The sequence below is a fragment of the Carcharodon carcharias genome, chromosome 15 (assembly GCF_017639515.1).
Source record: "Carcharodon carcharias isolate sCarCar2 chromosome 15, sCarCar2.pri, whole genome shotgun sequence".
Lineage (NCBI taxonomy): Eukaryota > Metazoa > Chordata > Chondrichthyes > Lamniformes > Lamnidae > Carcharodon > Carcharodon carcharias.
This window is the reverse complement of record NC_054481.1, coordinates 9,341,472-9,358,164: the sequence shown is the minus strand read 5'-3', so window position 1 is coordinate 9,358,164 and position 16,693 is coordinate 9,341,472. Positions and strand designations below refer to the sequence as shown.

The 16,693-nt window shown below is 39.8% G+C and overlaps 1 protein-coding gene across 1 annotated transcript in view; it reads right to left on the bottom strand.

Moving 5' to 3' along the window:
- Positions 1-16,693, bottom strand: part of mrtfba (myocardin related transcription factor Ba) — a 283,562-nt gene that overhangs the window by 146,622 nt on the left and 120,247 nt on the right. The gene's annotated exons all lie outside the window — the stretch shown is intronic.

Sequence of the window (16,693 nt, the reverse complement as noted above, 5' to 3'; positions counted from 1 at the left end):
TCCAGTGGGGTTCTGCAGGGCTTGGTGCAGGGGCCCTTCTTGTTTGCGGTGTACATAAATGACTTGGACTTAAACGTAGGGGGTATGATCAAGAAGTTCATAGATGACACCAAAATTGGTAGGGCGGTAAATAGTGAGGACGATAGCCATAAACTGCAGGAGGATATCAATGGACTGGTCAGGTGGGCAGAGCAGTGGCAAATGGGATTCAACATGGAAAAGTGTGAGGTAATGCGCTAGGGGAGGGCTAAAAGGGATTACACTATGAATGGTAGGATCCCTGTAGGTAGCAGGGCAAGTAGATAAGGTGGTTAAGAAAGTATACGAAATGCCTGCCTTCATTAGTCGAGGCATAGAATACAAGAGCAGGGAGGTTATGCTGGAACTGTATAAAACACTGGTTAGGCCACAACTGGAAAATTACATGCAGTTCTGGTCACCACATTATAGGAAGGATGTGATTGCACTGGAGAGGGTGCAGAGGAGATTTACCTGGATGATGCCTGGGCTGGAGGGTCTGAGCAATGAGGAACGATTGGATAGGCTGGGGTTGTTTTCCTTGGAGCAGCGAAGGTCGAAAGGGCACCTGATAGAGGTGTATAAGATTATTAGGGGCATAGTATGGTGGATAGGAAGGCACTTATTCCACTGGTAGAGGGGTCAATAACCAGGGGGCATAGATTTAAGATAAGAGGTAGAAGGCAAAGAGGGGAGTTGAGGAGAAATTTTTCACCCAGAGGGTGGTGGGTGTCTGGAACTCACTGCTCAAAGGGTGGTTGAGTCAGAAACTCTTGTAACATTTGAGAAGTATTTAGGTATTCACTTGTGTTGCCAGAGTCTCCAGGGATATTGGCCAAGTGCTGGAAAAGGAGGTTAGTGTCGTCAAATCTTTGTTGACTGGCGTGGATGTGATGGGCCAAATGGCCTCCTTCTGTGCTGTAAACATCTATGAGTCTACTGAAGCCTCCCACCTGGCTATATTTTCCATCATCTGCCCAGCCCAAAAAGTCACTTAACATTCACTGCCTTTTGTCACCTTGTCTTTCAGAATGACCCTTCACTTGCAAACAAAGGCCTTTTCCATCCATGGTCTTATATAGATGATTGTATTGACATATTAACTTTGATTCTTAGTTCATTGATGACAACAGGGAAGACTTCCCACTTGTTATACATTATTTCATCACTTGCACCCCAAAATTGCTGTGATGGTTAAGTGGCCCTCATCATCAAATGGCACCTTGGTCTCTCTCTCTCTCTACTCCTTTGGCACCTTTTCCTTTGAGCAGCTTACCTTCTTCCACCCCTCTCTCCTCTTCTTTACAATCCTCATTCTCTACTACCTAACCAAGCGCACCCTGAGTTTTCTTACCAAGATATCCTTATTATCCTTTCAGTCCACGCACTAAGTTTTTAAAATTCTGTCGTGAGATGTCAGTATCACTGACGAGGCCAGCATTTGTTACCCATCCATAACTGCCCTTGAACTGAATGGCTTTCTAGGCCATTTCAGAGGGCAATTGAGAGTCAAGCATATTGCTGTGGTCTGGAGTCACATGTAGGCCACACCAGGTAAGGATGACAGATTTCCTACCCTAAAGGGCAAGAGTGAATCAGATGGATTTTTACCACAATGAATGACTTTCAATTCAGATTTATTATTCGTTGAATTTAAATTCCACCAGCTGTCATGTCCCAGATCATTAGTCTTGGCCTCTGGATTACCAGTCCAGTCACATTATCACTATGGCAGCATCTCCCCTCCCCAACTCTCATTCTTGGTCATTTAAATCTCTTTTTCACCTCATCTTGTACTCTCCCTCAATCAATCCCTCACCTTCATCTTTGAGCCCAGTAAAAACTCTTACTGTCTCCCACCTTTGTCACACCCCCAGTACAGCCCCCACCTTGAATCCCTCGAATCCAAGGGATATAAAAAAAAGCAGAATTGATTTAATCCCCCCCCACCCTCTCAGGCAGTGCATTCCACTCGCTGAGTGAAAAGGTTTTTTTCTAGTATCGCTTTTGCTTCTTCTGCCAATTACTTTAATTCTATATTAAAAACAGAAAATTCTGGAAAATCTGTGCCCTCTCATTCTCAATCCTTTCATAAGTGGGGAACAGCTTCTCCCTATCTACTCTGTCCAGACTCCTCATGATTTTGAATACCTCTATTAAATCTCCTCTCAGCCTTCTTTTCTTAAAGGAAAACAGTCCCAACTTCTCCAATCTAACTTCATAATTGAAGTTCCTCATCCCTGGAACCATTCTTGTAAATCTTTCCTGCATTACACTAGAGTCAGCCTGGAATATAAAGATAACTACCCGGCTTCTCCACTATTACAACTACCGAGCATCTCCTTAAATCCTTCTACCCTGCCTCCTCCAAAGTGCGAAGAGCTAATGAGCTTCTGTCACCAATTGAGGCCAGAGAGCTGTCTCTGCCACATCCTTCCCTTTGTTTACCATGCCAAGCTTCTCCCAAGGTTCCTCGCTGCTGTAACTATGAACCCACATCTTTCTCAACTTTCTTTACTAGCTCCCCTCATGCTCTGCTCGGGCTCAGCTGCATGAGATCCATCTCCTATTCCCACTGACCTGTTGACTACCAAACTTCCCTTCCAGGTCCCCATGCCAGATGACATCACAAATGGTTTCCTCCCTTCAATTACTGTCCTTCTCCATTTCAAATCTGCTATCATCACCCTCCCTCAAAATACTCACCCTTGACCCCTTTGACCTTGCAAACAGCTGCCTTATCACCAGCCTCCCTTTCCTCTTAGTTCCTGAACATGTTGCCGCCTCCCCAAATTCATGCCCACCTTTCCCATAACTCCATGTTTGAACAGCACTGAAGTAACCTTCATTAAACAGCACAAATGACATCCTCTAAAACATAAATATCTTTCCACATCCTTCTCAATTCCCTATACCTTTTGACCCAATTCTATAGTCCTCCGAGGTGACTCCATATTATTCGGGTAAGAAGGATTGCCTTCATCTGGTTCCACTCTTACGTATCCAGTCTTAGACAAAAATCTCCTGCAGTGACTTCTCTTCCCACCCCTGCATTATTACCTCAGGAGACCCCAAAGATCTGTCTTTAAATCTGCTGACAGCACCTAGTTCTATCTCATCGCCATCTCTCTTGACTCCTCCATTGCCACTGTGTTGTCAGGCCATTTGTCTCACATCCAGTTCAGGATGAGCTTCAATTTCCACCAATTAAACTGTTAGGAAGACCAAAGCGACGTTTGCTGGTCCCCAGCACCAACTTCACTTCATCGCCATTGATTCTATTCTCCTACCTGGCGAAGGTCTTTTTTAACCTCAGGCAGAGCCAGGCAGTCCAGAGCCTCAACATCCTACCTGACCCCGAGCTGAGCTTCCAATCCCATATCCTTTCCATCACAAAGACTACCTTCTTCCACCTGCCTCAGTCTGTTTCTGAAGCCTTCATTCATGCCTTTGTTACTTCCAAACTCGTAATCAAATTTCTCCTGCCCAGCTTCCCATCCTCCCATAAACTCAAACTCATCCTTAGTTCTGTTGTCCGTGCTTTGTCTCGCATCAAGTCCCGCTCACTAATCTACAATGGTCGCCCCAATGCCTTTAATTTAAAATCTCTCTCATGTTCAAATCAAGTTATGGCTTTACCTCTCCCTCTCTCTGGAGCCTCCTCCAGCCCTACAACCTGCTGAGAACTCTATGTTCCTCCAACTCCAGCCTCCAACACACCACCAACTCTCTGACTGTTGCTTCAGCTTAATTCTAGGCCCTAAATTCTGAAATTCAGGGAAAACCAATTTAGTGAAGAAGAGGACTGGTCCCTTGTAGCAAAGCTGTGAGTCACTTCTGCAGTGGTTACTGGCCTTAGCTTATTTCTTGCTGCCAGGCTTAAACCAAATGAGTCACAATTAAACTTGCTGAATGGATACGGTTTGCTTTACATTTAGAAAATGCACTAAACAGGAGCAATTTCTTTACATTCCAGATGCTACAGAATGGTTGGGATGTTTTTCTTGGGTTTAGCAACCAAATAGTGCCTGAAAAATGTGCAGTAATCTTTCATTCCCATTTTGCACCTGAACAGCAGTACATTTGAATTCCTTGCATTGTTCTTCAGGTGGTTGTGCCTAAAGAGGGCACAGCAATAAAAAAATGCCAAAGAGAGTGAGGCACCAGGTGCAGACCAAACTGCTCTCAGAGGAACCACGAACTACAGCTACCTGAGGCTGCATTCCAATGGTGTCTATCTTAAAGAACAGACTGATGTTGCAGAGAAAGGTCTTTATTTTTGGCTTTTTGAGCAAAAAAAGTTTTATCTGCTTTAGTGATGGTTTCAGAATGCTATTAATACTTTACACCTAGTGAAGGAGATGTGGTCAGGTATGTCTCTCCCTTCCCACCACCACTCCACGTTTATGAATTGTTTATTTGAAAGTAAAAAAAGAGGAACCAGCCACAATGCCCTTCAACAGTCCTATACCATGGCCTCTCCCGAGGCACTAACAACTGTTTCCCTTTAACAAAGGAGGAATCCCCTTTTTTTCTAACTGTACAAGCGCTCCAGACGATGAAACAAGAAGCTTCACAGTCAAACCAGCGCACTCCTCCTAATTCTGCACCATCAAATTTGATACTCATTCTTGCTTTCCTGTTCTTCCACTTACAAAGTAGGCTGCAGAGGTATCCGAACTGCGGCTTTGGGTTTTGACGCCATCCCACCAATGATATGGCAGCACAAACTCACATACATGAGACAGAACATTTAAGTTAACATGATGACCACTGGCATGCAAATCAGAAATTTACAATTTATCCAAAGGTGCCCACATTAAAATCTTGGTCCATAACCTTCAAAGAACAAAGATTTCCTCCCGGGGACTTTAATTGCATCTGCCTCTTGAATGGTACTGCTGCCTTTAAGGGCTGAATTGTTTCCAATCCTCCCCTGCCCTTGAGCCAACTAGAGTGGATGCAGCAACACCCAAAATGAGGGCCAGCATGAAATCTGGATGATCCAGCTCTTTTTGGAGCCCAGTCCACATCCAATGTCCTCAAACAGCTCACAAAATCTGTCCCAGTGTACCACATAATTAATTTTGCAATGTACTTTACTCCCTTTTTACATACAAACTGATTTATGTTATTACAGTGCCCATTACTTAAAGAAAGCACATTAGTGTTAATGTGATTTCTCCCTATAAACAGTGTACAGTAAAAGCACAAGGTGTCAGATAAAAACAGGTAAACCAGATAAGAATACTTTGTCTAAATATATGAAATTGTTCTGATAAGTAATTTTATATATTTTTTTAAACTGAATACATCTTTATCATGTTGGCATGGAGAGCATGGCATGCAGATTTAGTTCATGCTTAATATTTGATTTGCACAAAAGTTAAATTTGCATAATGTTCATGGATCGACTGATTTATGCTTTCACAGTCTCCATCACTATAAGCAGGCACCAATGTCACTTGCTCACTATATAAAACGTGTCTAATAAGAGCACAATGTTTCAGATGAATAGTTAACAGTACTTTCTGTTTAAATCCTTTAAGAGACATTTATGCACTGTACCTATATCTTCCCTTGTTGGCCCAAAAGCTTAGAAGACACTACCCTTATCACATCTAAAGTAACTCCTACAAGACATTGGCTCTTAAACTTTTTTGGATGAAAGTCCCCTTCTTAAATGGATTGGTAATCACAGACCTTCTAAATTATCCATAACACGAAAGTGCTGCATGTAAAAAGTATCTTAACAATGTCTTTGAGAAAACAGATATTTACCTACAGATTAACAGTGAGATGGGTGTCCCTGCTTCTCACTTCAGAGATTGTCTATCATTGGCAGGAGCACAGGTAGAAGTCAGGAGAGAGCAGGAGACCAGAGAGCTCAGTGAAAACACCAAGGGAACAGGGGGAATGCAAGAGCCTAGGGAGGGTAGAACATGGAGAAAACAGATACCCCCTGGGAGCATAACATGGAGAAAGCAGGAACACAACTTAGCAGAGCATGATTCTGGCCACAACCCAATCACTTAATCTTGACCATGAAGCCCTAGGCTCACATGTGTTGCTCACTAGTAAGGCTGGCCCTACATCACAGACCCTTGAAAGATCTCGGCAGGCCTTCCAGGGTTCTACAGATGTCAGTTCGAGAACGACTGCTTAGGAGAACACCGTTTACTGCACTGGCCACCAAAGAAACCAACTGCCAACCATTGGCATTGTGCCCTTTTCAAAAGTTTCAAACGGAACAACAATTAAATCCAGATGATTTTCACATAGGAGGGATTAAATTAGATTTTACCATCTGAGGAATGGCACATGTAACCCCATAACTCAGCCAATATGTCACCTGATATTTTACCTGTTATAAACAGAGGCAGTACCTCAGCTCCTTAGGTGAGTAGTTAACAGTAATTAATTGTACTTTAACAAAGTGCAAAAAGCTTATTGAGTTGCCTGAAATAGCTGGCATGTTTAATATATTTAATCAGTGCCTTTGTAATTGACACCAATGGTAATGGTAATTGGTTAGCACCATTTGCTCTACACAAGCAGCTACCTGTGATTAGTATGGATGGTGTTAATGGTGGGTGCTATACTATCAAATTTGCTCAAGTCATCCAAAGCTTTTTTCAACTATGCAACGCCCTCATTATTTTCCAACAACATTAAAGAAAGCAGATCTCTTGTTGGTCCATGAGCAGAGTTTTTATTAGTGGTTGCTATGCAGCATATTTTTGGTTAAGTGGTTTTGGGGACAGAAACCAGTGCTCAGAATGACAGTGTAACAGTGTGAATTTAGGTTTTGAAAATCCTGAGAAAACTCTGCCAAACTTTCAGACACATTGTAGAAATTGCTGACTTTCATATGAACTCATTACAGTTTTACTGTCTCTTTACCATCATGATATAATTTTCTGCCAGACAGATCAATTTTTTATTACTCTAATTAAGTGCAAATGAGGAACATTAAATCAATATAGATTTTTGAAAAAATTGTGAAATAAACATTTTCTTAGACAAGGCAAAAAGATCTTTCAATATTTAGCCCAATTTTTAGTGTAGAATGTCCTCCTGAAGGAAACCCTGCCAATCTTTTGTGATAAGTTTATCTAATTAAACTGAAATAGCCATAGATGGTATTTGGCTATAACTGTCAGCCTGTCTATTGTATTAAGATCTTGCATCATAGTGCCAAAGTCCCTTTACTTCACTCATCAAGTCATAGAGTTCTCAGCTGTTTCATTTTTGATTGTTCAATAACAAAAACCACATTCTATTAAAATGTTAAGTGATGTACAGCTGAAATGCCATGTCCTTAACAACAATATCCTTAAAAATAGAACTCAAAAAAGTATAAGCAAGGTGAAACTTCCCCATTGCACATATAATCTATCAATAGAAAAGAAAAATTTCTTCATAAAAGTCGCTCAAGGATTTATAATTGGATTATGCGCAATCTATGCAATATTTAATTCAGGACTTCCATTAATCAAAAACTCAAATTAGAGTTTGCACAATGTCACACCATCTCATTTACAAACCTTTTAAGTAGCAATTTGCATTTATATCTTTCATGACCTCAGGAATCCCAAAGCATCTTATTGCCAATGGAGTTGTTATGAAGTGTAGTCATTGTTGTAATGAGGAAACATGGCAGCCAATTACACATACCAAAGTTCTATAAGCAGTAATGTGATAATGACCTGATCATCTGTTTTGGTTATATTGGTTGAGGGAGTAACATTGGCCAGGACATAGGGAGAACTCCCTTAATCTTCTTCAGATAGTGCTCCTTCACGTATACGCAAGAGGGCAGACAGAGTCTCGGTTTAACATTTGATCCAAAAGATGGCATTCCTAATAGCGCAGCTTTTGCTCAGCCTTTGGTAAAGCTGAGTTATTTAAAAATCCCAGAGGGAAGTATTAAATTATTAAATTATATTAAACTAAATAAAACATTTTATTAATTTACACAAGTTAAATATATACACATGGCTACAAATTACTACTATCATAACTGTTAACAAATTCCCAAACTAATCTCCATTAAGGCAACAGCAACCCATAGACTTAACCACACACCAGGCAAAGCATTTTCACCTTATGAGTTCAAAATAAGGTTCTTTTCACTTTGGTTCCTGTGGAGGCAGTTGGAGGCTTACAGCTGCTTTGATCTTACATTGCCTGTGCCCTGCACACAAGAAAACTGCTATCCTTATACCTAGCACAGCCCATTGAATGTAAATTCTCATTGTATCACCAGCCTCTTCTAACAATAAAACCCCTTTCATAGTACCAATTTTATTAATAATATAAACATACTGCTTGGTCTCTGCCAGCTAGGTGCCAGATTTCACTCGCCTTCTTGAATGCTGTATTCAAAAAATGCAAATGCACTCCACATCTCAAAACTAGTACACATCAAAGCACCCAGACTAGCTGGCTTTAATCCAATTAAGACGCACCCACAAACTAAAACTCCATTTTAAAAGAAAATATTTTCCAATAATATTATATACATTAATAGCTTCATGACATTCCCCTCCCTATCGAAAAAATGAACGGTCATAATTCTAAAAGACAGCTTCATTTTAACAACCTATCTCACACCATCTCCTACACGTATTATGCTATTACATTACCAAATTCATGCATTAACATAACTATATATACACACAAGTCCTTGGTATTAACAGAAATCACTCCAGTCCCATGTCTAGGTTTATTAAAAAAAGTCCCACCTTCTTTTAAGCTTCAAACTCTTAATAATACATCTGTGAACAGGTTTTCTCTTTCAGCAATATGTATAATCTGTAGATTAAATGGTTGTAATACTATATTCCATCTGAAAAGCCTTGCTTTTGTCTTGAAATTTGTCCAAAAACTTCAAAGGATTATGGCCTGCATAAACTATTGTTTCAAATTAATTGTTTGCAACATAAATTTCAAAATGCTGCAATGCTAACACCAAACTCAAAGTCTCTTTTTCGATCATTGAATATCTTCTCTTTTGTACATTCAGCTTCCTTGAAAAATACCCTATCAGTTTTTCAATTCCAGTGTCATCTTCTTGAAACAGTACAACTCCAAACATGAATTGCTTGGCATAATTGGGTACTGCCAACACAGGTGTCATAGTTAATATAACTTTTAAACTATTGAATGACTTCTGACACTCCAGTGACCATTGAAACTTCTTGTGCTTTTTTAATAGTTCAGTCAGTGGAACAACCACTTGGCTAAAATTTGGTATAAATTTCCAGTAAAACCCACTCATGCCCAGAGATCTCAAAACTTCCCGTTTTGTTGTAGGCACTGGGAAATCCATGGTAGCCTTGACTTACGCATCTCTTGGAGCCACCTTACCATGTCCAATGGTATGACCTAGATACGTCACCTGCGCTTCTGCAAATTCATCAGCAGATTAGCTTCTTGTGGTCGAGTAAATAATTCTTCCAGATGCTGTAAATGCTCCTCCAATGTCTGACTGAAAACGATTAGATCATCAATATAAACCGCACAGATGCTTAGACCTGCAATTACTTTGTTTGTCAGTCTTTGAAATGTTGCAGGCGCATTCTTCATATCAAATGGCATGACTTTAAACTGATATAGTCCACTTGGTGTTACAAAAGCTAATAATACCTTTGCTCTCTCTGACAATGGTACCTGCCAATAGCCTTTCAGCAAGTCAATCTTTGTGATAAATTTCGGTTGTCCCACTTTCCCAATGCAATCTTCCAACTGTGGTATGGGATATAATTCTACTTTTGTCACCGCATTCACCTTTCGATAATCCACACACAATCTTTGAGTTCCATCTGGTTTCGGTACCAGTACAACAGGCAAACTCCAGTTACTGCAACTAGACTCAATGATAACATTTTGAAGCATGGAATCAACTTCTTTTTGTACTTGTGATAACTTTGCCGGATTTAATCTATAAGGTTATTGCCTTATTGAAGACGACATTTCTATACATACATCATGTAAAGCTAAATGTGTCTTTCCAAACCTATTTCCACAAATAGGTTTGTGTGATTGCAATAGCTTTTCCAAATCACTTTGACATTTGCTTGGAAGGTAACTCAATATTTCATTCAAATTTTTAAGCACCCCCTCAATAATCAATTTGATTACAGGAAAATCAATTTCAGAGTCCCGCACTTCTAACTCATTCTCATCATTCACCATTGCTAACACCTCTTTTTGTTCCTCTTCCCTGTCAAAGTACTTTTTAAAGCATATTTACATGACACACCCTCTGCTTCTTTCTTCCATCTGGATTACTTATTAAATAATTTACTTCATTCAATTTCTTTTCAATCTTGCAAGGTCCACTAAATCTTGCATTTCATGAACCACCTAGTATTGGTAACAAAACTAGTAATTTCCCCCCCAGAAACAAAACTGCAAGTTTTAGCTTTCTTATCTGCTTTCACTTTCATCACTTGCTGTGATATCTTTAAATGTTCCCTAGCCAACTCACATGCTCTGTTCAATCTTTCCCTGAAATTTGATACGTAACCCAGGAGAATAGTTTCTGAATTTTGACCTACCAATTTCTCATGAATCATCTGAGTCCCCTTACCTCATGACCATAAACTAGTTCAAAAGGGCTAAAACCAGTTGATGCATTAGGAGCGTCTCTAATAGCAAATTACAAAAATGGAATTCCTGTTTCCCAATCCTGTGCATAATCCTGACAGTCTACTCTTATCATAGTTTTTAAAGTTTGATGCCATCTTTCCAAAGCTCCTTGTGACTCTGGATGATAAGCTGTGGACATAAACTGTTTCATCCCCAAACTGTTCATTACTTCCTTAAATAGCTGTGACATGAAATTTGACCCCTGATTTGATTGTATTTCTTTAGGTAAATTATATCTTGTAAAAAAAAATTAACTCCTCCACAATCTTCTTAGTTGTAATATTTCTTAAAGGTATCGCTTCAGGAAACCTGGTAAACACATCCATTATTGTCAATAAATATTGATTTCCACTTTTAATCTTAGGCAGGGGTCCTACACAATCAATCATGACTCTGGAGAAGGTTCTTCAAATGCTGGGATTGGGATTAAAGGCGCCGGCTTAACCACTGCTTGTAGTTTTCCTGTTATTTGACATGTATGACAGGTTCTACAGAATTTGACTACATCCCTATGCAATCCTAGCCAAAAAAAAATCTCTGTATCTTTTCCTAAACTTTCCTAATTCCTAAACGTTTCTCCATTGGAATTTCATGAGCAATTCTCAGAATCTCATTTCTATGGCCTAATCGGATAACAATCTGATGCCCCCCTGCCACCCCCCGCCTTCATTTGCTGACACATGATCCGACCACCACTTTCCCATTAAAATACCTTTCCGAAGGTAATAACATACTGGAATACATGTTGCTTCTGTTTCTGAATAAGCTTTCATGAAATTGCAAATCATTTTTCTGTAATTCCAATAACCTCCGAGTTAAACATTTCAGCTGAATTGTCCTGTATTCCTTCCATTTGAACAATGTTATCAAACACAGAGATAAAAACAAAAAAACTGAGGATGCTGGAAATCCAAAACAAAAACAGAATTACCTGGAAAAACTCAGCAGGTCTGGCAGCATCGGCGGAAAAGAAAAGAGTTGACGTTTCGAGTCCTCATAACCCTTCGACAGGACTTGAGTTCGAGTCCAAGAAAGAGTTGAAATATAAGCTGGTTTAAGGTGTGTGTGTGGAGGGCGGAGAGATAGAGAGAGAGAGAGAGGTGGAGGGGGGGGTGTGGTTGTAGGGACAAACAAGCAGTGATAGAAGCAGATCATCAAAAGATGTCAACGACAATAGTACAATAGAACACATAGGTGTTAAAGTTAAAGTTGGTGATATTATCTAAACGAATGTGCTAATTAAGAATGGATGGTAGGGCACTCAAGGTATAGCTCTAGTGGGGTTTTTTTTTATAATGGAAATAGGTGGGAAAAGGAAAAGGACACCCTGGTCCACTCCTCCATCACGCCCTACTCCTCAACCGCCTCCTATGGCACCACCCCATGCCCACGCAAAAGATGCAACACCTGCCCCTTCACTTCCTCTCTCCTCACCGTCCAAGGACCCAAACACTCCTTTCAAGTGAAGCAGCATTTCACTTGCATTTCCCCCAACTTAGTCTACTGCATTCGTTGCTCCCAATGTGGTCTCCTCTACATTGGAGAGACCAAACGTAAACTGGGCGACCGCTTTGCAGAACACCTGCGGTCTGTCCGCAAGAATGACCCAAACCTCCCTGTCGCTTGCCATTTTAACACTCCACCCTGCTCTCTTGCTCACATGTCTGTCCTTGGCTTGCTGCATTGTTCCAGTGAAGCCCAACGCAAACTGGAGGAACAACAACTCATCTTCCGACTAGGGACTTTGCAGCCTTCCGGACTGAATATTGAATTCAACAACTTTAGGTCGTGAGCTCCCTCCCCCATCCCCACCCCCTTTCTGTTTCCCCCTTCCTTTTTTTCCAATAAATTATAAAGATTTTCCTTTTCCCACCTATTTCCATTATTTAAAAAAAAACCCCACTAGAGCTATACCTTGAGTGCCCTACCATCTATTCTTAATTAGCACATTCATTTAGATAATATCACCAACTTTAACTTTAACACCTATGTGTTCTATTGTACTATTGTCGTTGACATCTTTTGATGATCTGCTTCTGTCACTGCTTGTTTGTCCCTACAACCACACCACCCCCCACACCTCTCTCTCTCTCTATCTCTCTGCCCCCCACACACACACCTTAAACCAGCTTATATTTCAACTCTTTCTTGGACTCGAACTCAAGTTCTGTCGAAGGGTCATGAGGGCTCAAAACGTCAATTCTTTTCTTCTCCGCCGATGCTGCCAGACCTGCTGAGTTTTTCCAGGTAATTCTGTTTTTGTTTTGTTATCAAACACAGTGCCAGCTAATTGGATTTCGACACCTTCTTCTTGCCTTTGAACTGCCTGCTTATCTTGTTTGTCTTGTTCTTCCCGATGAGCCTTTGATTTCATTATAACACAATCAGGAAACAATCCAGCATGTTCCTTCTGTAACACCTCTGTCAAAAACACTTCTACAGGCTGCTCAACTACCACATTAACACCCTATTTCTGATCCAGCTATATCATTACCCAGAATAAACTGAACCCCTGCAATGGGCAATTTTTCCACCACTCCGACTATAACTTCACCTACCTTCCATTTGCTCTTTAAATTTACCTTCCACAACAGAATAGATTTAGCATCTCCATGAACCCCACTTATTATTACCTTCTCCTGCAATACTCCCTTTGAACAACAAATATCACTATCCCACAACATTAAGGATTGACTAGCCCATGTCTCTTATTAAAATTTTAACATCTTTACCGACTCCACTCCGTACACATGGAAAGACTTCCCCTTCATACACAAAATCTTTAAACGTTTTTGCAACCTGCTCCCCCGGATTCTCTCGAGTTAACTGTGAACACGTCCCCACTTCTTCACCTTTCACTAATTCTCCGTTTCACCTGTACACAAACCACGGGTTTCTCTTGTGCCTGAACCTCAGAAGCCACAGTACTTTCACTTCCACAGCTTTTCTGTACCCCTACAATTCCGACAGATTTTTCCTGCAATTTCCAACACATTGAATTTGTGTGCCCCACTTTAATACATTGAAAACGCCTCAATTTTTGAATGTCACTTCTACCTTCAGCACCTTCCTTTTTATTCTGAGAAAAAACTTCCTGGGAACTTCTAGCTATTCCTTCCCTTCCCTGACTATCTACCTTCCTTTCACCTTCTCACTTTTATCCTTTTCCAATTTGAATAGGTGACAAAAAAAAAGGTTTTGGTCTATGAGCTAACTCATAATCATCAACTATTTCTGCTGCTTGTCTTACAGAATCAACCCTCTGTTTCTCCACATGAGTTCTCACTACTGAAGGGATTGAATATTTAAATTCTTCCAAAAGAATTACTTTCCTAAGAGCTGCATAGGTTGTTTCTATTTTTAACACCCGTATCCACCAGTCAAAATTACTTTGTTTTACTCTTTCAATATAAGTTTGCCCAGGCTGTTTTCTCATATTCCTAAATTTCTGTCTGTATGCATCAGGGACTAATTCATATGCACTCAAAATAACCTTTACACCACATCATAATTCACTGACATTTCTTCTGATAGCAAAGCATATACCTCAAGCACCCTACCTAACAACTTAGACTGTAATAATAATGTCCAGTTTTCCTGTGGCCATTTCATCTGTTTAGCTAGCTTCTCAAATTAAATAAAGAATGCTACAATATCTTTTCCTTCAAACTTTGGAAGAGCTTGTACAAATTTAAACATCTCCCCACTGGATTCTACTCTAGAGATAAATCCTTCCTCACCTACTAGCATCTCTTTTTTAACTTCCAACATTTAGAGTTGGAATTCTCTCTCTTTTTCTCTTTCCTCCTTCTCTATCTTCACAATTTTTAATTCCCTTTTAAAAGCCATTTCACTGTCCTTTGCTTCAAATTCAAGCTTCTTCAGTTCCTTTGTTAGTTCAAATTCAAGCATCTTAATTTGTAACTGAAGTCTCACTACCTCCAGCTGTGACTCACTAGTGCCAGGTTTCACTTCCAACTGTAGACGCTGTGCTATACTTTTAATTATATCTGATTTCCTGGCCCCCGCAGGTAATCCCAGTTTTAACTTATCTGCCAACTCTATTAACTTACTTTTGGTTATTTTTTCTAACCCAGAGTTATCTCTACTACTCCCAGACAAATCTTAGCAATTGCCAAAGCCATCTTGCAGTCTTACAACCTCTAAAATACCTCACCAACTCCTGACTCGTAACCTTAAGATTCACTAATTCCAAACCAATTATGGAATTAGAAATATAATCCCTGACGAGCCCCCAATTGTTACGAGACAGCCTTTGTTAAAGCTGAATTGTTTAAAAATCCCAGAGGGAAACATTAAGCAACTGTCATAACCCATATTTTTAAGTGGAATGTTTGAGATGCGACTCTAAATTCAGGAATCAGAACACCGGTTCTCGAGAGGTTTTATATTAAACTAAATGATGCATTTTATTAATTTACACAAGATAAACATATACACATGGCTACAAATTACTACTATCATAACTTTTAGCAAATTCCCAGACTAATCTCCATTAAGGCAACAGCAACCCATAGACTTAATCACACACCAGGCAAAGCATTTTCACCTTATGAATTTAAAATGAGGTTCCTCTCACTTTGGTTCCTGTGGAGACAGTTGGAGGCTTACAGCTGCTTTGATCTTACATTGCCTCTGCCCTGCTGTTATGAGACAGCCTTTTGGTAAAGCTGGGTTATGTCAAAAGCCAGAAGGAAACTTTAAATAACTGTCATAACCTATAGTTTTTAACCTATATGCAACTCTAAATTCAGGAATCAGACCACCAGTTCTCAAGAGGTTTTATATTAAACTAAATGAAACATTTTATTAAGTTACACAAGTTAAATACATAAACATGGCTACAAATTACTACTATCATAACTTTTAACAAATTCCTAACTATTCTCCATTAAGGCAACAGCAACCCATAGATTTTTAAGCAGACACCAGGCAAAGCATTTTCACCTTACAAATTCAAAATCACGTTCCTTTCACTTTGGTTTCCGTGGAGACGGTTGTCGGCTTAAACAGCTGCTTTGATCTTACATTGCCTCTGCTTGCACACACAAAACTGCTGAAGTTATACCTAGCACAGCTCATTGAATGCAAATTCTCATTGCATCAGTCTCTTCTAACAATAAAACACCTTTCATAGAACCAATTTTATTAGTAATATAATCATATTGCTTGGTCTCTGCTCGCTAGGCGCCAGATTTCACTCTCCTTCTTGAATGTTCCTTTCAAAAAAATACAAATGTACTCTACTGCTCTTGCATCTCAAAAATCAAGGCACCCAGATTAGCTGCCTTTAATCCAATTAAGACACACTCACAGACTAAACCCCTATTTTAAAAGAAAAATATTTTCCAATAATATTATATACATTAATAGCTTCATGACACTCAGTGCCTCAGTGGGATTACTAATGTAAATTTTGAACTCAAGTATCTGGAATGAGACTTAAGTCCTCGACTTAAGAGGCACGAGTGGTATGATGAGCCACAGCTGACATGTGAATGTAAACTTTCCAAGCTTCAGGGGGAAACTAGGGTACCTAAGAAATTATCTTTCCCAATGGCTTTGACAATGCATGAGGAATGGATAAGTTACAGTTTAGCACATATCTTACACAGCACAAAAGCATCCTGAGTGTCAAATTTAATTACTTTAGTCTGGGAGATCAGGGGTTGAGCATGTGGGGGATGATAATGTGACACTGATGTAGCAGGAATTGTTTGATGTTGGTTGAACAATAGTCCAGCTTACAAGTAGTGAATGTTGCCGACAGTGATTCAAGAGAAAAGTATTTCAATGTCCAGCATCAGTATTTTTTTTAAAACTCTGATGAGCATAAAGCAAAAGAAAAAACATTGAGGACTTACTAAGCTACTCGAGCTTGATTCTCTTTGATTTGATTACTGTTTTAGAACTACAAAAGTGGCCAGTATCTTCAATGCACTATACCAAATGGACAGTGGAAGCATTTTCAATGTATATTATTCCTTTTAGTCAGGGA